At 46.1% G+C, this 22056-nt stretch overlaps 1 pseudogene; it reads right to left on the bottom strand.

The window, feature by feature from the left end:
* Positions 1–16162: 16162 nt before the first annotated feature.
* Positions 16163–22056, bottom strand: part of LOC140203579 (serine/threonine-protein phosphatase 2A 65 kDa regulatory subunit A beta isoform-like) — a 37604-nt pseudogene continuing 31710 nt past the window's right edge.

Raw genomic sequence — 22056 nt, 5'->3', positions numbered from 1 at the left:
TCGAAGCAGAAGTAGGTCACTTTGCCTATTCATGTATGCCCTACCAATCAGTGCAATCATGGCTGATCTTCTACCTTACTAACCCTGCATCCATTTATCAGAATGGTGGATTCCAGTTAATGGGGACACATCAGGATCAGTACATTTTGGCTCAATGAAGTGGCTGCCACAATTAGCCAAATTTTCATGAAAATAGTTTTAAAAGGGCAAACTATGTTCAACCGAGCAACAAATTATGTATTTAAATAAATACAGAACAAATTAGAATATTACCAATATAACTGTCGTACTATGATAACACCTAATAGTTCTCGACAGCAGAGTTCATACAGTGTACGCTGCTCTGTTCTTTTTGATTGACTGTAAATGAACAAAATCAGTGTTGAAGTCGTGTCAAAAATTGTTGCTTTGTCATTTGGCATCAGTAGGCTCAAATGAATACCATAGCACAAGCATACGCAATTGATGCTATTTAAAAACTATTTGCTCTAAGCATGCTGTAGTGTCTCATGCCCACACACATGCACATAACTGATGCTAGTTAGAAACTGTTGCATACTCCAAATCCTCATTTTCATTGTAGCATTCAAGATGATTGTCAATATCTTAACTTCCTTCGTGGTTTCTAATTTGTTGAAGCAGTGAAATTGTTTCATTTTCATTCCCAGCCATTTCTTGCATCTCCAAGCCTGACTGCTTGAAACTGCAGTGAGAAAAACAGTTCTGAATTGTCTTACTGCTTATTTCTCGCTACCTATCCCTGATATAAACCACTGCTTGTTTGAACACAAGCTGATGATATTTAAAAACTGTTCACTCTAAGCACGGTGGAGTATTTAATGGCACACAAGTGCACACAACTGACGCTAGTTAGAAACTGTTTGGCAATACTCTCCCGTCCCAGTTAAGAGGCATAGTGTCCCAAATAAGTGAGGAAATTCTGGCTATTTTTTTCATTAGTTTATGTTGATTTAGAGTTGTCCCAAATAAGTGGCTGTCTGGATTAACCGATAGAATAACTAACCAGAATCCACTGTACAGTATATCATTTATTCACACCCAGTCCACTCCTGGTGCAAGGTCTCAGCCTGGAATATCAACTTGTATTCTTCCTCTGCAGATACTAATTGATGAGCTAAGTTCTTTCAGAGTTTTGTTTTTGCTGGCAGATCCCAGAATCTACAGTCTCGTTTGTTTTCATATCCTTTATTAGCTCGAGAGACCAGATCTCTTTACAATATTCCAGGCACAATCTTACCAGATATTTATATAATTGCACTTGAATGTTATTATTCTTGTACTCCTTCTTCTTTCAATTAAGACAAGCAAACCATTTGTCTTTCTAATTGTTTGCTGTATTTTGGCATCAGTGATTCACGTACACTGGTACCCAGGTCACTCTGAGCACCAACTCCTTACAGTCTCTCATCATTTAACTAATCTACTTTTCTATTTTCCCTACCAAATTTCCTCTTGCACTTTTCCACATTACACTCTATCAGCTGTGACCTTGCAGATTCACATAACCTGCATGAATCCATTTAAAACCCAAAAGATACTGCAGATGCAGAAATCCAGGACAACACACACAAAACGCTGGAGGAACTCAGCAGGTCAGGCATCATCTATAGAAATGAATGTTAGAGTGAATTTTTTTGGGGTAATGATTTGTTTACACTTAAATGACTTTGGCCACCAGACTTCTACTTGACAATGCACTTCCTATGCTTCTGGCGCCGTAGTTTGACCTGATGCTGTAGTTTTGAAGACAGTATTATCTATGCATTATAAATATTAATTGTCTTCTATGTTAGCATGGGAAATGCCAAATAAATGTATCGTAGACTTAATTTACATTCCTAAAGGCTGTCGACATTGTGGCGTCAGAAGGAAAGGATGGTGTGATATTTTGTATGTAGCCTCAAAAGGAAGCATTGTCTTTAACTTTTTAAGTAGCGATTGCCTTTGTGTTTAGCATATAAATATTGAGCCCGCATTGGGCTAGCAGACCTTTCTGCGGAAGGTGTCTCCGTCCGTAAGATGCCTGCTGTAGCTTGTGTCGAATAAAGAGGCTGCTTTGTACCTACCAGTGACTCTGTCTCTCTGATGATTTTGTCCACGCTACAACAATGAATAAACTGTTGATGCTTCAGGCTGGGACATTCCATCAGGACTGGTAAGGAAGGGGGAAGATGCCAGAATAAAAGTGTAGGGAGAGGAGAAGGAGACCGAGCTTGAAGGTGATAGGTGATGGGGGAGGGGGGAATGATGTAAGAAGCTGGAAGGTGCCTTGCAGATGTCGGTGGGACGCAACTGAAACAAGAGGGATAAAATGGAGTTGTGGTATGTGGATGCGAGAGCAGGCAGAAACAATGGGCCTACCCAACCATTCAGCTTTGTGAATCTTGGGACCAGGTGTCAATTCTCTGGACACCTCCTCTTACTGACCCCTTGAAAAGGACCTCACTTGGGACCATCAGGATATTGTCTCTGACACCACCAGCAACCTCATCAACTCTGGAGATCTCCCATCCACTGCCACCAACCTCATTGTTCCCTTATCCCACACTGCAACACCTCGTATTCCAACTAAGTAGTCTTTAAGCTGATGGCATGAACATTGATTTCTCTTACTTGAATTACTTCCGGTAATTTTGCCCCTTCCATTCCCCACTCTGGCCTCTTACTACCTCTCCTCCCTGTTTATCACCTCCCTCTGGTGCCCTTCCTCCTTCCCTGTCTCCCATGGGCCGCTCTCCAGTCCTTTACCTTTTCCACCTGTCATCTCTAAGCTTGTTACTTCCTCTCTCCCTCACCCCTCCCCCACCCGCCTGTCTACACCTATCACCTTCAAACTTGTCTTCCTTCCCTTACTCCTCCCTTCATATTCTGGCATCTTTCCCTTCCTCTCCAGCCCTGATAAAGGGTCTTGGCCCAAAACATCGGCTGTTTGTTTATTCCTATAAATCTGCTGAGTTCCTCCAGCATTTTGTGTGTACATCCCTTTAAAACTTCTCTGCATCATCATTACAAGCCATACAGACCCCAACTTGGTATCATTAGCAAACATGGATACTGTATATTATTGTAAACCCTCTCAACAAGATCATTGCTATTGACTGAATATTAGAGCTCAACATCAGCTCCTGCAACACTAGTCAACAACCTCCCAATCTCAAAGTGACCTATTTATTCCTAGTCATTATTTTCTGTTTATTAACTTATCCTCAACGCACACAAGAATATTTCCTTCAATCCCATGTGCTTTATGATTTCTTCTGTGGCACCTTATTCAAGGTCTGAAAGCCTAATGAGCAGCGTAGCTGTCTTCCTCATCAATTCTCAGCAATCTTGAACAAGTTACACGCCAATTCTGATCAGTCCTACTTTTTTAAATGTGCTCTTCCCACTCACTCAATGATAGGCTTTAAGTATTTTCTCTGCAATTGTCTTCTCCCAACTTTGTTAAAGAGTGGGATTATGTTTACTTCCTTCCAGTTGAGGGGAACCTCAAGAAGAAAGAGGTGGGATTTTGGAAAATGTATTCTTTGTACCATCGTACTATGGTAATTTTGCTCATCCATTCTGCAGTCTCTTGAATAGATACAAGGACTGGAGTTTCCTTGGTGTTGTCTGGATCCACATACTAGCCTCATTTGTAATTTCAATCTGTTCGCCTTACTCACCAGTTCTACAGTACTTATTGTTAAGGGCATGATGACCTCCTGGAGCAAAGTCTCCAGTGACACCATAACCAGGTCTATTAATACTGTCTCATATGACAGGAAATTAGCTGCTTTGCAGCAATTGTAAAGTGCAAAGTCGCAAAAGTACAGCCCAAAGACAGTAAATTGCTACAAATTTCAAAATAACTAGTGCTTAAAATGCATAATGATGCATTGTTCGTGGACCTTCATTATAAAATCAGAATCAAGTTTATTATCACTGGCATATGTTGTGAAATTTGTTGTTTGTGGCTGCAATACAGAAAACAAAATAACTAAGTTACAATAAGTCTTTGATGATTGTCTTGGAGGAGGAGATGTTATTTTTGATCTCCTGATCAGGAAGTCGATGGTCTAGTTGCAGAGGGAGGTACAGGAGCTCAGGTTTTGAAGCTTGTTGATCAGTAATGAAGGAATGATGGTGTTGACCACTGAGTTATAATCAATAAACAGTAGGCTGACGTAGGCATTGTTGTTGACCAGCTGGTGCAAGGGTGAGTGCAGTGCCAATGAGATACATTCCCTGTAGAACTGGTTGGTTGGGTGGCACAGGTTTACAGTGCCAATGAGATTCATTCCCTGTAGAACTGGTTGGTTGGGTGGCACAGGTTTTCAGTGCCAATGAGATTCATTCCCTATAGAACTTCTTGGTTGGGTGGCACAGGTTTTCAGTGCCAATGAGATACATTCCCTATAGAACCGGTTGGTTGGGTGGCACAGGTTTTCAGTGCCAATGAGATTCATTCCCTATAGAACTGGTTGGTTGGGTGGCACAGGTTTTCAGTGCCAATGAGATTCATTCCCTGTAGAACTGGTTGGTTGGGTGGCACAGGTTTTCAGTGCCAATGAGATTCATTCCCTATAGAACCGGTTGGTTGGGTGGCACAGGTTTTCAGTGCCAATGCGATTCATTCCCTGTAGAACCGGTTGGTTGGGTGGCACAGGTTTTCAGTGCCTTGCCAGGTGCACCATTGGGCCTGAAGCTTTGTCAGGGTTCACCCTCTTGAAAGCTGTTCAGATGTCGGCCTCTGAGACAGATATAAGATGCTGCACGGAATTACACATGTATAATTTTATTCTGCCTTTCAAAGTGTACATAAAAGGCATTCATCTTAATTCAGCCATTTATGATGTTAGGTTTCACCTTGTAGGAAGTAATAGCATGCAAACTCTGCCAAAGCTAAGGTGCATCCGATTCTGTCTCCAGCTTCCCTTGGAACTGTTTTCTCATACTTAAGATAGCCTTCCATAGGTCATACAACACAGGAACAGACTCTAGGCTGATCTACTTCATAGAAAGCCATTTAAGCTGCCTACTCCCAGCAACCTGCACTGGGTCCATAGCCCTCCACACCACTGCCATCCAGGTACCCATCCCAACTACTCTTAAATGTTGAAATTGAGCTCACACGCACAGATATCCCGCCTCTCCCGGAAGTTGCAGGAGTCACCCGCACATTGACAGCGGCTCCCTGATGGCTGCAAATTATGTACAATATCCTGGAAATGGATTTTTTTCACACACACACACAGATGGGGGGAGGGGGGAGAGAGGGGGAGGGGAGAGGGTGGAGGGAGGAGGCGGGAGGGGAGAAGGGGTGCGGGGAGAGAGGATAGATGGATGGCAGAGTGTTCCAAAAAAACCAAAAAGAAAAGATAAAACGTACTTCACCCCAGACTACACTAAAGTGTACCCCTGCCTAACAGGGGTCACAATAATGACAGAGTTGATCACTGCACTGCTTGTGACAGTGACCTTTCTGTTGCCCATGGGGGGTTAAGACTGCAAAAGACATATTGAGGTGAGTTTAACAGGTGTCATTCATTCATTAACATTACTAACGTTATTTAAACTAGCCGGCTAGCTGCTAAGGAGCTACTCTATGCAGCTATCCCACCTCTCCCGGAAGTTCCAGGAGTCTCTCGCAAATTGATGGTGCTACCTCCCTGAAATGAGTTTTTGCAGGGTGGGATGTCTGCGTGCACCACTTGCATTTGCAGCTCATTCCACACTCTCATGACCCTCTGAGTTTCCCTTCATGTTCCCCTTTAAGCTTTTCACCTTTCACCCTTAACCCATGACCTCGAGCTGTAGTCCCACCCAACCTCAGTGGAAAAAGTCTGCTTGCATTTCCCCATCTATAGTCCAGTGACCCGACTGGTGGTGTAGTGGCATCAGAGTCGGACTTGGGGACGAAAGGTCCCCAGTTCGAATCCACCCGGCTCCCCTGCACACTGCTCCATGCTGGGTCACATACTTCTCCTTATTTAGTGTGTTTCCACTTCTCTCCAACAGCACTCCCTGCAAGAAAACACACCAATGAAGACCAGGATTCAGTGAGAACAACCTGATTACCCCACTGCTCCTAACTTGAGTGACCTTGAAACTGGAATCTTTCTTGTTGGAACAGCACAGGTCACACTAACACAGGAGCTCGGCAGGTCAAGCACCATCTCTGGAGAGGAATGAACAGACCCCTCATCAGGACAGACTGGAAAGGAAGGGGACAGAAGCTGGAATAAAGTGGTGCGGGGACAGGAAGGAGTACAAGCTGGAAGGTGATAGGCGAGTCCAGGTGAGGGGGAAGGGGGAGGGGGGTGTGAGAGGCTGGGAGGTGATAGGTGGAAGAAGTAAAGGGCTGGAGAAGAGGGAATCTGATAGAGACCATGGAAGAAAGGGAAGGAGGAGGGGGGAACCAGAGGAAGTGAAGAGAAGGGTAAGAGAGGTGCCAGCATGAGGGCTGGAAACAGAGAGAAGGAGGGAGTGGGGAAAGATTACTGGAAGTTGGAGAACTCGGTGTTCGTGCCATTAGGCTGGAGGCTACCCAGATCGAATATGAGATGTTGCTCCACCAATCTGAGTGTGGCCTCTTTGAGCAGTAGAGGAGACAACCAACATGCCAAAATGGGAATAGGAAGTTGAATTGAAATGGATAGCCATTGGGAGACCCTGCCTTTTGTGGCAGATAGAGTGAAGGTGCTCAAATATTTGATACCCCAATCTACGCCGAATCTCACCAATGTAGAGGAGGCTGCACCAATTTACAGCAGGTGACCCAGGCAGACCTGCTGGTGAACTATCGCCTCACACGGAAGGACTGTTTAAGGGTCTGAATAGTGGTGAGGGAGGTGGTCTAGGGGCAGTTCACAGGGATAAGTGGAGCAGGGAGATCAGTGGGGAGGGATGAGTCGACAAGCAGAAAGCGAGAGTGGGGGGGGGCAGGGAGAAGATGTGTTTAGTGGTAGGATCCCGTTGTAGATGGCAGAAGTTTTGGAGAGTGAAGTGCTGGATACAGAGGCTCGTGGGCTGGTAGGTAAGGACAAAGGGAACCCAGTGTGCTGCAATGACAGTGTTTTCTCAAATGTTGCAAAGATGGCCCAGTAGTAGTAATGGGATCCACTGCAAAGGCCCATGGATACAGCAGTAAATGCAAGAAACTTCAAACAAAAGACCGGAGATATTGGAGAAGCCATGGAATTTGTTTTCACAGTTCACAATTGCAGCTGAAAGACTGGACAGGTGCATGATGGAAACAAGTCTAAAGTCATATAGGAGCTGATTGGGTAAATATGATCAGTACTATTTTCTTGTATGGGGTGGGGGGCAAAACATTGAGACAGATTAGTTGAGCCAATTGGACTGTTTTGGAATTCAACTCCCATTTAATACTATGGTACCAAAGACATTTCCACAACAACAAGTGCTAATAAGAACAATCTGTGGACTCAGCAGAGAGACAGGTGAATAGTTGCCTCATCTGAGTGACTTGGCCTCCCCTTGTCCCTTCTCCACCCACCCCACCGTTAAGGCTGATTTATGCTTCTGCGTCGGCTCTAACCTGTAGCCGATGCCGTAGCCTACGCAAGTGGTCTATGCCCTTGTGAGCATTTATACTTCTGCACTGGTGTGTCCGCGTCGCTCTGCAATTCACCGCCAAAACGCTAGTTGGCGATGGGGTTTCTATGCCACTGTGTTGAGTTTCTTCGTGTACTTCAAGCAGTGGCGACTGAAACTGAGCGCATCATGTTGCAGTTGGAGCTAATAAATGTTGAACAAGAGTTACTTTTATTGAAGTTACTGCAACGTAGAAAGGAGGGAAGACGTGGGAGGAGATGGTGTGTACGAGCATTGAATGGATCGAGGCAGAAGGAGGGTGAATTTTCTGTGCTTGTCCGGCCACTGAGAGACAAGAAGCAACCAGAAATGCATAGGAGGAAATGCGATGCTATCAAGCCAACCAATCAGTTGTTGCTGTCTGCATCACCGCAACGCGTGGTTACATTTTTGGGGATGTGTACGTCAGGCTACAGCGTAGGGTACGCGGCTACGCCGTACCTGTGCCATTAATTCAATGCAGAAGTATAAATTGCCCTTAACTCCTTTCCTTTGGCCGAAGGAACATTGAAGTGACACCCACCTGACTTCGGAACACAAAAGAGGAAACTGACCAAAATAATTAATAAAAAGCAGGTAAAGATAGTAATATGCCTGAAGTCATTTTCAGATACGTTTTATAAAAACACAATTGGTGTTTATAATGTAAAGAAACAATCTTTCACAAAGGTAAGGTCAAATTTGGAGTATTGTGTGCAGTTCTGTTTACCTACTGAAAGAAAGGATATCAGTAAGATTGAAAGAGCGCACAGAAAATTTACAAGGACGTTGCCAGGACTTGAGGAACTGAGCTATCGGGAAAGGTTGGATAGGTTAGGACTTTATTCCCTGGTGTGTAGGGGAATGAGGAGAGATTTTATAGAGGTATCTAAAATTATGAGGGATGTAGATAGGATAAATGCAAGCAGGCTTTTCCCATGCTGGCAGGGTGAGACTAGAACTAGAGGTCATAGGTTAAAGATGAAAGTTGAAATACTTAAGGGTGAACCTTCACTCAGAGGGTGGTGCAAATGTGGAATCAGCTGCCAGAGGAAGTGGTGGATAAGGGTTTGATTTCAACTTTGAGAGAAATTTGGATAAGTACATGGATAGGAGGGGTACAGAGGGCAAGGTTCAGGTGCAGGCAGCTGGGACTAAACGGAATAATAGTTTGGGATGGACTGGACAGGACAAAGGACCTGATTCTGTGCTGTAGTGGCCGATGAGCCTAAAGGTGAATTATGACGGAACTGGAACTGACAGCTACACAGCAAAAGGTCCTGAGCCTCTCGTAGCAGCAGCATCAAATACAATTTGAGACCAGGCCATGAAAGGAGATTTTAGAACAGGTGACCAGAGTTTGGTCGATGGGAAGTTTCATAGGAGCATCACAGAGGTGGGGAGAGAGGCAGAAAGGTTTTGGGAAGGGATTCCAGAGCTTGAGACACAGACAGCTAAAGGCACAGTCATCAATAGCAGAGTGCTTAAAGTCATGGTTGAACAAGATGCTGGAATTGGAGGTGCAGAGACTGGGGCTGGGGTGAATTGTAGGAGTGGGAGAGGATGCAGAAACAGGAGACGGGATTGGAAGCACGAGACTCAAGATTGAAATGTTGTTTAACCAGGTGTTTGGGTTGTTTGGTGAGGACAGAAGAGATGGATGAAAGGTCTTGGTGCATGTTAGAACAAGGCAGCAGTGTTTTGGGCGATTAAAAATTCTAACTCACTAAACAGTAGATTGGGCAGGTGGTTTGACATTTTTTGGAAGGAGGTGCAGAGATAACAATGCAAGGTGGGAGTCTCAGAGTGTGGGGACATCTGGAGAATTAGAATCCAGTGGAAGACATTTGCGGTATACCGGACACTCAAGTGTGTCAGTGAAGTGAAGTATGTGCACTAAAAATTACGACTGAGAAGGTGTTCAGGAAACTTAATGGCCTGAGGGTGGATAAATCTCCTGGACCTGATGGAATGCACCCTTGGATTCTGAAGGAAGTCGCTGGAGAGATTGCGGAGGTGTTAGCAATGATCTTTCAAGAATCAATAGATTCTGGCATTGTAGTGGATGACTGGAAAATTGCAAATGTTACTCTGCTATTTAAGAAGGGTCGGAGCAGCAGAAAGGAAGCTACAGACCTGCTAGCCTGACATCAGTGGTTCGGAAATTGTTGGAATCGATTGTTAGGGATGAAATTACGGAGCACCTGGAGGCACATGACAAGATAGGCCAGAGCCAGCATGGCTTCCTGAAAGGAAAATCCTGCCTGACAAATCTACTGCAAATTTTTGAGGAGATTGCAAGCAGGGTAGGCAAAGTAGATGCAGTAGACATGGTGTATTTGGAGTTTCAAAAGGCCTTTGACAAAGTGCCCACAAGAGGCTGCTTTGCAAAATAAGCACCCATGGAATTACAGGGACGATACTAGCATGGGTGGAGCATTGGCTGAACGGCATAAAACAGAGTGGGAATAAAGGGATCCCATTCTGGCTGCCGCTTACCAGTGGAGTTCCACGGGTCGGTGTTGGGACTGCTGCTTTTTACAATGTACGTCAATTATTTGGACTATGGGATTAATGGATTTGTGGCTAAGTTTGCCGATAATACCAAGATAGGTGAAGGAAACAGAGAGCCTGCAGAGAGACTTGGATAGTTCAGGGGAATGGGCAAAGAAGTGGCAAGTGAAATACAATGTTGGAAAGTGTATGGCCATGCACTTGGGTGGAAGAAATAAACAGGCAGACTATTATTTAGATGGGGAGATAATTCAAAATGCAGAGATGCAAAGGGACTTGGGGGTCCTTGTGCAGGATAGCCTAAAGGTTAACCTCCAGGTTGAGTTGGTGGTGAACGCAACGAATGCAATGTTGGTATTCATTTCTGGAGGTATAGAATAAAAGAGTAGGGATGTGATGTTGGGGCTGTATAAGGCACTCGTGTGACCACACTTGGAGTATTGTGTGCAGCTTTGGGCTCATTATTTTAGAAAGAATATACTGACATTGGAGAGGGTTCAGAGAAGATTCACGAGAATGATTCCAGGAATGAAAGGGTTACCGTATGAGGAACGTCTGGCAGCTCTTCGGCTGTATTCCCTGCAGTTCAGGAGAATGAGGGGAGGGGATTCTCATAGAAACATTCCAAATGTTAAAAGGCCTGAACAGATTAGATATGATAAAGTTATTTCCCATGGTCGGGGAGTCTCGGACAAGAGGGCACGACTTCAAGATTGAAGGACATCCATTTAGAAGAAAGATGCGGAGAAATTTCTTTAGTCAGATGGTGGTAAATTTGTGGAATTTGTTGCCACAAGTGGCTGTGGAGGCCAAATCATTGGGTGTATTTAAGGCAGAGATAGATAGGTCCTTGATTAGCCAGGGCATCATGAAGAGGAAAGGGGAATGGGGATGACTGGAAGAATTGGATGGCAGAGCAGACTCGATGGGCTGATGGGCCTACTTCTGCTCCTCCATCTTATGGTCTTATGATTAAGGGGAGGTTTCTCTGGTGAGGGACACTAAGGTTGGGCTTGGGGCTTTTGTTAGGAAGAGATGAAGAGAGAAGACGCCAGAGAGAAGAGGTGAAGGGCCTGTTCCCCTGCTGTACTTGTCTCTCCACGTTGACTAAATCGTCAGTGACTAACTCTGATTTGTGTGCAAGACTTTGGTCTAAAACCAGCTGAATAGCACAGAAAGCTACCTCAAAAAGAAATTTAACAGAAGGAAAAAATTAAAAGGAAACGAAACACATGACATGCTTTTTACGAGTTTCTGCTCCGCAAAAGTCGCAAGGAGGTAAATCCTGCACCTCTCTGGTGTGCAACACGAAGCAGTGTTTACCTTAATCCACTTTATTAGGGAAAGCAGTCAAAACAACAAATTAGGAGAAAGACGTCCACTGGTAACAGGTTAAACGTGCCTAACACAATCTCTAAAATCATTCAAAAAGCTAACAGACATTAAATTACGTGATTTGCAATATTGAAATGGCACCCCAAATGTGACTAGACCACTGGAATGATACAATATTGTGTAATTCTGGTCGGGAAGAGAAGCTTAGCTATTGAAAAATCTACTTTAACTAATACGTACAGAAGCAATGGCTGCCTAACCAAACCATCAGGTAATCACAGCATGCACTGGCACTGCTGTTCAAGTCACTGGAATAATGAGGTCGGCATTGAAAGTCATTTCAATAACTGTCTAACGGGCACTCTTTCTTTTAATGTTAAAAATGATTAAAAGGGAAATTAAGGTAGGTCAAAACTTATAGCACATCATTCAGCAACGTGGGGACAATGCAGTGCAGACACGAGGCCCCATTAAATGTGGGTCCCACCTTAGGACCCATCAATGTGGAACCCACCCCTTCACCAGGCCCCATCAAATGCGAAACCCTCTCCTACATCAGGGTCAGGACCCATTAATGTGGACCACTTCCTCAAGCCAAGGCCCATCCAATGTGGGCCCCTCACTGGGCCCCTCCTCTGCCACCCCATCCGAGAACAGTTTCAGATTGGACAACATCTTCAGTTTTAATTCGAGTATTTGCCACTGGATGCTGGGAATACAAGCGAAGGTGTTTTGGGAAAGGAGGAGGAGGCATGCTGGATACAAGTGACTGTCGACAGAGCAGCAAAGCTAATAACCTCACATCTTTGTTAACAGTTAAACCCATCGGATACACAATGCCACTGGGTACACTACAGTCAATGAAAATCAATAGGGGGAGTAGACAGCTTGATATCTCAAGCTAAACTGAGACAGCAGAAAGACTGCAGAACTAGAAACTACAAGGCAGCTAAAATCCGGTGACACTACGTACGAGACGTTTACATTTCCAGGGGTAATTCTTTAAAGAGTGTTGTGTGTGTGGCCTGGCTACACAACAATGCTATTAATAAAAATGCTGGAGACAGGAGCGAAGTTTGATGGCTCTTTACCAGTAGAAAACGATGCAGAACACACACATACGTATCAATGTGCGCCTAATAGCGCATGCAACGACGTGTTACTACAACATAAAGTAGTCCCCATATCATACAGTAGGCTGACCCGGCTGATGCCGTAGTGGCGTCACCCCGAGTTTGAATCCAGCCGGCTCCCCTGCACGCTTTCCATCCATGCTGGGTTACGAGCTGGTGATCTCTTTGGAAACTCACCCGGCAGAAGGCAATGGCAAACCACTGCTGTAACTTGCCTCGTACGCGGTTCCCCACTACGTCAGAGAGGCGTGGAGGGAAATCGTCCGCCAACTGGAGAAACTCCGGATGTGACGTAACTTTCCTTTTTCCTATACGGTACAAAGAGAGAGTGAAGAAGGTTCTTAAAGATGTCAGCGGCAGATCTCGTGGCCAGACACGGGTCAGAGCTCAACTAGCAGAGTACGGTCACAAACTGCAGCTGAGCTCATTTGGGTTAGTGGATGCAAAAGGAGAATAATTTGGATGCCCCATTTTTATGCCGTTGAAGAGAGGGAGCACTGAAAGCATAAACTTCCTTTTAATGCAATCCATCTGTTATAGCTTTCCACACAAATTCCAATCAAATCACAAACGCACAATTTCACAAAAATCGTTCACCGGACGGGTTGGCGGGGTGGAGATACGTTGCTACCAAAGGAGGTGCAGGGTGCTCCTTCCCTCCGCAGGCCTGCAGGTCACCCTTGGGCAAGGTGCAACACCTGCTTAAGCCTCCCCACCTGATCAGGGTCACGCGGTGCCGTGGGAGCAGATGGTGGACGGTCATGTGCGCAGCCGGTGCAGATCGCAACTCCCGGTCGTACGACCACTGACGCCAGGCAGACAATCCCTGAAGAGCACTGATAATGGCTGGGGGGTGGGGGGGGGTCACCTTGTCTTGTAAAGACACACACGGTCCAGAAGGCGTCAATGGCACAAACCAGTTCTGCAGGATAATTTGCCAAGAACAATCGTGGCCATGGAGAGACCACGATCGCCCACGTCACATGATGATGAAGATGATGGTGGCGTTAAGTGAAATCTCACTGTGCGATTTTCACTTCTAACCAGGATTTATCCATCAGTGGTTGAAGGAGAGAGGGAAAATGTATTAAAGAAGATTAGAGGAGTAACCCTTTCATGCAGGAGTTGGTTGCTGAGCTGCCAAAGGAGGTGGTGGTGGTGGTGCAGGCAGGAACAAAACCTGGACAGTCACTTGATAAATGTCTGGTTAGGTCACGTTTGGAGTACTGAGTTCAGCTCTGGTCAGCTTTTTAAAGGGTGTGGAGAGTTTGGAGAAGGTACAGAAGATGTTTACAGGACATTCCCTGTGATAAACCTCTGCTTACGTCACATTTGGAGTACTGAATTCAGCTCTGGCCTCCCCTTTAAAGGGGTGGAGATTTTAGAGAAGGTACAGAAGGTGTTTACAGGACGTTGCCTGTGAGAAACCTCTGGTTCGGTCACATTTGAAGTACTGAATTCAGCTCTGGTCTCCCTTTTAAAGGGTCTGAAAAAGGTACAGAAGACATGCTGGCTGGTACTGCAGATGTTACCGGAGAGGTTGCTTTCTCCAGAGTGATGGAGTCTGAGGGAGGGACGAGCTGATAGAAGTTTACAAAATTCTGAGGCAAAGACAGATGGCTCACAGTTGAGATGTAAGAGCCAGAAGAGAACAGCTCAAAGATGTGCTGAGGATTTGAGTACCTGGAACACACCGACAGGTCTGGTGGAACTGGATGCAGGTATGAAACAAGTGTTTATGATCCAAAGAAGGGTCACGGTCTGAAACGTCGACTGGTTATTCATTTCCATGGACGCTGCCTGACCTGCTGAGTTCCTCCAGCGTTTTGTGTGAGCGTTGAAGTATTTAAGACACTGTTAGACAGGCAAATGAACGTGCGGAGAATGGAGGATATCGGCCACGTGCGGGCAAAAGGACACGGTTCAATTAGGCGCTGCTTTATTTATAAAGTCTGCAGGTGTTGGAAACCCAGAGCAACACACACAAAATGCTGGAGGACCTCAGCAGGTCAGGTAGCACCTATGGAAATGAATAAACAGGTGACGTTTCGGGCCCAGACCCTTCGTCCGGACTGAAAAGGAAGAATTAGTTTGGCACAACATTGTGGGCCAATGGGCCTGTTCTACAGGTTCAGTGAGCAAGACAGAGGGATGTGGAGTTAGTGTGGCTGAGTGGGTTTACTATAGCAAGGAGTGATTGTCAGTATAGATGCAATGGACAAGAGGGCATGCTTCTATACAGTACAACTGACTATATCCAGAACCCAAGCTTTGCTTGAAACACCCTCCACCATCCTCAGCCAACTTTTAACCCACGTTGCCAGCTTGCCAGAAGTTTTAACAATAAGGACCAGCCTCCCGTGCAGGATTCTGTCAAAGGTCTCACAGAAGTCCATGCAGACGACATATATTGCATGACACACGAACAAAATGGTTTAATTACTGTGTTAGGCTCCCAAAAGGCCACTGGGAGCTGGGGAACAGATATACAGGCAGATACGACCATGCCACACAGGAGCAAAATCAGGCCATTCAGCCCATCGAGTCTACTCTGCTATTCCATCACAGCCAATTCATTATCCCCCTCAACCCCAGTCACGGAAAGACTTAAAAATAGGGTCACTGAGTGGCTGATTTCAACTTCCCCAGTACTGAATGGAACTTCCTGAGCGCCAGAGGCTTCAATGGGTCAAAATTGATAACTGTGTCTAGTGGGGTAACACCAGACAGTATGCAGACACTCCAAGTTGGCATGGCGATGTAACACAGCTTACGAGGAAATGAGCCGGGCAGATGATCAAATTTTCAGCCATAATTGTAATTCCCTCAGTTTTAAGATGGTTACAGATTAAAACTGATCCTTGGGTGAAGGTGCTGAGGTGCAGAAGGGCTAATTGCAACGGTGTTAGGCAGGAACAGGAGAAGGTAAACTGGGAAGCAGCTGCTCGAGGGGCAAACAACACCTCCAACACAGGGGACCCTTTTAAAAGGCCAGTTGATTGGAGTTCCTCAGGTAGCGTGGGTGATGAGAGACCAAGTGTGCAAGGTCAGTCTTACAACCTTACAAAAAGGGATATTGCGCATTGCTTGGGAAAGCTGTAGTAAAATGAGTTCCTTGGAATACAAAGGCAGTGGAGAGACCTTAAACAAGTAATTTGGAGGGTAGCAACGGGCTACTAAATGTTCTTGGTGAGGATGTCCTTCCTTTAAAAAAAATGGGGAGAAGGCAGGCGAGTGGGGTCGAGGGGAATAATAAATCAGCCATGATAGAATGGCCGTGCAGTATCGATGGGCTGAACGGCCTGGTTCTGCTCATGTGTCTTATGGCCTTAACCTCTGGATAGAGAAGAAGATCGTTTAAGGGTACCAAAGGATCAAGGTCAAGCAGGAAAGTGAGGCAAACACCACAGGGGAGGGGGAGGCCTGAGGGTTAAGTTTATGCCCCTCCCCCATGCAGTACATGGAATGAGCTACCAGAGGAACTGGTTGAGGCAGGCACATTAACAACTTCAATAAGGACAGGTACGCGGGCAGGAAAGGTTTAGAGCAAGGGTTCACAACTATTTTGGTGCCATGGATCATTACCCTAGGGGTGCATGAACCCCAGGTTGAGAACCTGGGACAATGGGACCGGCAGAGACGGTGGTCTTGGCCGGATTGGACCTGTGGGTACAAAAGACGGTGCGACTCCATCACTAAATGCCACCACAGTGGCGTCTCAATTTCCATTCCAAACTGGAGGTGAAACATTCTCCACAGGCCGGGTTATAAGCCCCAACTCAAATACTTACCCAGCATCTAAAACCGGTCCTATTTTCTGCAATGATTTAGCCACGTTGAAGCGAATGTTTGCCACCTGATCGCCTGCCATCTGGAGAACCGTCGGCAGCATGTGCTTTGCTGTGATTTCTTGGCCACAGGCTTCAGACAACACCTAAAAAAAAAAGCAGAAAATGCAAACGTTCATTCACAGCCCCGAACTTCACGAAGCAAGACTGAAGAAAAGATCATCGATCTGATTTGTGCGACGCTCAGAATGTATTTTGCCCCATGATAAAAAGGCATAGTCCACACTGGCACCAATGATCATCCGCAAGGAGAGAGATGAGGTCCTGCAACAGAGATTTACAGATCAATAGACAAGTTGTAAAGAAGAAGTGCTGGTATATTGTAATCGCTGGACTACCCCTTCTGCCATGTACGAGCGAGTTTAGAAACAGGAAGGCAGGACGGCTGAAATGTACAAAGTGTGGGTGCAGAGCAGACAGCATCACTGGGATCTCTTCCATGACAAGGTGACCCGAGCCAAGAGGGAACCAGGATTATAAGACGCAAGAGCGGAATTTGGGCAGGTCCAGGAAACAGAGCAGGCAGAAATAAGTGGGAAAGCACGAGAGGGCTGGGAGGTTTAACCACATGTTTCCGAACATAGAAATTCACAGCACATTACAAGCCCTTCGGCCCACAATGTTGTGCCGACCAGGTAACCTACTCTAGAAACTGCTTAGAATTTCCCTAGCGCAGCAGTCCCCAACCACCGGGCTGCGGACTAGTCCCATGCCGCGAGGAAACGACATGTTTTGGCGATAGGAGTTGCTGCACCTTTCCTCATTCCCTGTCACGCCCTGTTCAGCTTGAACACACGCGAGGTCATTACCCGCACATCATCCATGTCAGCGCGGGAAGAAGATCAGCTTGAGCTTGCAAATGACGGCGGGCTGAAAAGTATGTTTGACATAACATCTCTGCCAGCATTCTGGATCAAAGTCAAGGCTAAATATCCTGAGATAGCCATGAAAGCACTGAAAACGGTGCTTCCATTTCCAACATATCTCTGCAATGAATGCAACAAAAACTAAATTGCGGAAAAGACTGGACATAAGGAACCTCCTTCGAGTATCGCTGACTCCCATCAGCCCGTGATAGGACCATCTTGTTGCAGGGAAACAAGCCCAGGTCTCCCACTGATTCAGCAATATTGGTGTGTTGCAATGATTTTATATGTTCATGCGGGGAAAATATGTGCTGTGTGTTTAACATCCAAACGTTACTTAAAATGTTATGATGCTATTCATTTATAAGTGACTTGTAGAACCATATAACAATTACAGCACAGTAACAGGCTATCTCGGCTCTTCTAGTCTGTGCTGAACTCTACTCTCACCTAGTCGCATCGACCTGCACTCAGCCCATAACCATCCATTCCTTTCCTGTCCATATACCTATCCAGTTTTTCTTTAAATGATAATATTGAACCAGCCTCTACCACATCTACTGGAAGTTCGTTCAACACTTACTTCAAGCTCCCCTGTCCTCCCCCAATAATTGACTTATCACTATATTCATGCGAGGAAAATATGCGCTGTCTGTTTAATATTAAATTCGTTAGATAAACCCTTTAAGAAATGCTGGTCCGCAAGAATATTGTCAATATTAAAGCGGGCCGCAGTGCAAAAAATGTTGGGCCCCCTGCCCTAGCGCATAGCCCTCTATTTTTCTAAGCTCCATGCTCCCAAGAGGCTCTTAAAAGGCCCTTTTGTATCCACTTCCACCACTGCCCCTGGCAGTACATTCCACGCACCCACCACTCTCTGCAAGTGAAAAACTTACCCCCGACATCCCCTTGTACCTACTTCCAAGCACCTTAAAAGTATGCCCTCTCGTTCTAGCCATTTCAGCCCTGGGAAAAAGCCTCTAACTATCCACGTGATCAACGCCTCTCATTATCTTGTACACCTCTATCAGGTCACCTCTCATCCTCCGTTGCTCCAAGGAGAAAAGGCCAAGTTCACTCAACCGATTCTCATAAAACACGCCCTCCAATCCAGGCTTCATGCTTGTAACTCTCCTCAGCACTCTCTATATAGTATCCACATCCTGCATGTCGTGAGGTGACCACAACTGAACACAGTATTCCAAGTGGGGTCTGACCGAGGTCTTATATAGCTGTAACATTTTGATGCACTATCAATAACTCCGAAAGACTGGAAGTAGAGTAAATATTGAAAGGCTTTTATTAGCAGTAAAATGTGATCTCCATCATGCTGAGTGTCTGCTCTTGGACTGAGAGGAGGAGCAGTGACACAATCGCCTTTATTTAGGGGTCTGTGGGAAGAGCCACAGGAGCAGTCAGCAGAGGGACGAGTCCAGACAGGTAACCCAGTTACAACATATATATATGGTTTACCACACATTACCTCACAGCTCTTGAACTCACTCGCACGGTTGATGAATGCCAACACACAATGCGCCTTCTTAACAACACTGTCAACCTGCGCAACAGCTTTGAGTGTCCTATGGACACGGACCCCAAGATCTCTCAGATCTTCCACAATGCCAAGCATCTTACCATTGATATTATATTCTGGTTTTAACAGAGAACTCCGGTGAGCTGGCCAGTAGTCAGTACAGGGATTATATTATTCCTGTAAGTTTAGGAACATGGTTGAGGGATGGGAGCACAACGTCCTGGGTTACAGATGCCCTAGGGACAGGGCGAAGGGTTTGAGTGTTACACTAATCAGAGAGGGCATTACAAGTGATTGCTGAAGCTGGAACCGAGAGCGACAAACAAACTCAATGCAGATCTGTGGGAGGAAAGCGGACTGGATCAAAACCCTGCATCAGGGACTGGGGTAGGGGGGGGGACAGTGGAATAGCGGGGAGAAAGGAGTCTGAGGTGACTGGTGCACTGATGGCAGGAGAGGAGCGAAGGAGGAGCAGAGACAGTGACAGGCAGAGGACGACGGGGGGAACGAGGAAATAACATCGCGAGGGAGATGGGACAAGGTAGGGACAGTGTGAAGGTGCGGACTGACAGCAGGAACACAAAGAGCTACAAGGGTTGGACTCTGATAAATAACGGAGGTGGTAACAGGTTCGGGGAGAGGGGTGAACACTAGATGAATCTAGACAGGGGAGAGAGAGTGTGAGTGAGGCGAAAGAGCGAGAGTGTGTGAGAGAGTGTGAGTGTGAGTGAGGCGAAAGAGCGAGAGTGTGCGAGGGAGTGCGCATGGGGTGAGGGGTGGGAGAATGGGCCTCGGCCTTTCCTATCAACTTAACTGTACCTACCTCTGGAGATTTCTCTTTCAGCCCCACTCACATGCCCACTCGTGAAAATCTTGCTCTTTCCATCCCTTGTTAACATCTTTCTCTCTCACTTTTAACCTCGGGGCATTAGACTCCCCCGATGATGCGGGGGCAGGGGGAAGGTCGAGTAAGTTGGGGGATAGAGTTCAAGAGTGCGAGGTAATGTTGCAGCTCTATAAAACTCTGGTCAGACCACACTGGCGTCCAGCTCTGTTAGCCTTGTCATGGGAAGCATGGAGAAGATCTAGAGGGGACACAGAGGAGACTTGCCAGGCTGCTGCCTGCATTAGAGAGCATGTCTTATGAGGAAAGGTTGAGTGAGTTGGGGCTTTTTCTCTTTGGAGTGAAGGAGGATGAGAGGTGTGGATAGAGTGGACAGCCAGAGTCTTTTCCCCAAGGCAGAAATGGCCAATACCAGAGGCATAATTTTGAGATGATTGGAGGAAGGTTCAGAGATAAGATTTTTGTTTCACACACACACAGAGTGGGTGGGTGTGTGGAATACCCAGCCAGGCGTGATGGTAGAGGCAGATGCATTGGGGGCATTTAACAAACTCTTAGATAGGCACACAGATGATAGAAAAATGGAGGGCTGTGTAGGAGGGAACATTTAGATTGATCTCAGAGTAGGTTAAAAGATCAGCACAGCACTTTAACACAGTGCTTTAACGTTCTATGTTCTAGGTACAATTGCTCTGCCTAGTTTGCCAACTAACCAATGCACCATCATTAGCACTAACACCGCAAGACAAAGCTCACATTTTTATGTCATCTGCTAAACTTCTAGCCACATCCAAATCATTTACAGGAGAGTTCCAGCACAGATTCCTGTGGTACGCCATGGGGTAATCACAAAAGCCGATCAGCAAATCCACTTTGAACCCAATTTGTGAAGTTACTTTGGATCCCTCGGTCTCTTGCTCGTTTGGGGATCTTGTCAAAAGATTTACCGAAGTCCCTGTAGACAACACCAGCTGCACTAGTACACCCGTAACTCCAAGAAACTCAGATTGGCCGACAGAATCACCACTTGCACGCTGACCATTTCTGATGAAGCTCTGCCCAAGTGCAGCTGAATCCCGTCCCTCGGGACTTTTTACAACACCCTTTCTACCACTGATGTTAGATTCACAGCTCTGTAGTTAGCAGTTGCTGCCTTCGTTGAAGAAAGGCACCGTACTGCTGGGATCCAGTTACGTGGCACCTGTTCTGTGACAATTTCGGATTTTAAACTACCAGGATCCTTGGAACACACACAAAATGCTGGAGGAACTCTGTAGGCCAGGCAGCATCGATGGAAAAGAGTACAGTCGACATTTCCAGCCGAGACCCTTCGGCAGGAGTGGAGAAAAAAGATGAGTAGATTTAAAAGTTGGGGGGTGGGGTGGAAGGTGAGCGGAGAAAGAAATACAAGGTGCTGGGTGAAACCAGGAGGGGGGAGGGATGAAGTAAAGAGCTGAGCAGATATCACAGAGGGAGAGAAGGTTTCACTGACTCCCGTCGAAAGGAAGCAGAGATCACGGAGGGGGAGCAGTGAGAGAGGGGTTCACTGAACTCTCGAAGAGACCTTGGGAGCTCAGTCCTTCCTTCCCATAACAGCCAAGGATACATTTCATCAGGCCTTGGAAACATTGCGTATCCAACCCCACTAAAGACTCCTAATACATCGGCTTCTTGCCCTGCTTGAGTTTTCCAGCCACGTCCTTCTCTCAAACAACAGGAATTCTGCAACTGCTGGAAATTCAAGCAACACACATAGAAGTTGCTGGTGAACGCAGCAGGCCAGTCGACGTTTCAGGCCGAGACCCTTCGTCCTTCTCTCACTCTGTTTCTCATGAAGTTTTCCTGGATCCCCCCTCCTTTGGGCCATTCCCTTTGAAATTGTTCGTGCTGATATCAGAGAAGTTGCGGTTCTGTACTGCTATAACCTGATAACTCGTACAACTGTGTTTTGCCTTTCTCCTTCGTATCCAGGACATCTTTGAGGAGCGATGCCTCAAAAAGGCGGCATCCATGGTGAAGGACCCCGCCACCCAGGACATGCCCTCTTCTCACTGCTACCCTCAGGAAGGAGGCACAGAAGCCTGAAAGCACACACTCAGCGATTCCAGAACAGTCTCTTCCCCTCTGCCATTTCTGAATGGACACTGAACCCATGCTCTACTTCACAACTTTTTATTTCTGTTTCCGCACTATTATTTCATATATTTACTGTAATTCACAGTTTTCTCTGTTATCATGTGTTGCACTGTACTGATGCCACAAAGACAGCAAATTTCACGACATTATGCCGGTGACGTTAAACCTGATTCTGATATCCTTGCTCCTGTACCTCATGCTGAATACTGGGAGAGCTGTCACATGTGACCACTCCTAGGGACTACCT

The sequence above is a fragment of the Mobula birostris genome, chromosome 10 (genome assembly GCF_030028105.1).
Source record: "Mobula birostris isolate sMobBir1 chromosome 10, sMobBir1.hap1, whole genome shotgun sequence".
Taxonomy (NCBI): Eukaryota; Metazoa; Chordata; class Chondrichthyes; order Myliobatiformes; family Myliobatidae; genus Mobula; species Mobula birostris.
The sequence above is the reverse complement of the archived record's forward strand: the minus strand, read 5'-3'. Positions and strand labels throughout refer to the sequence as shown.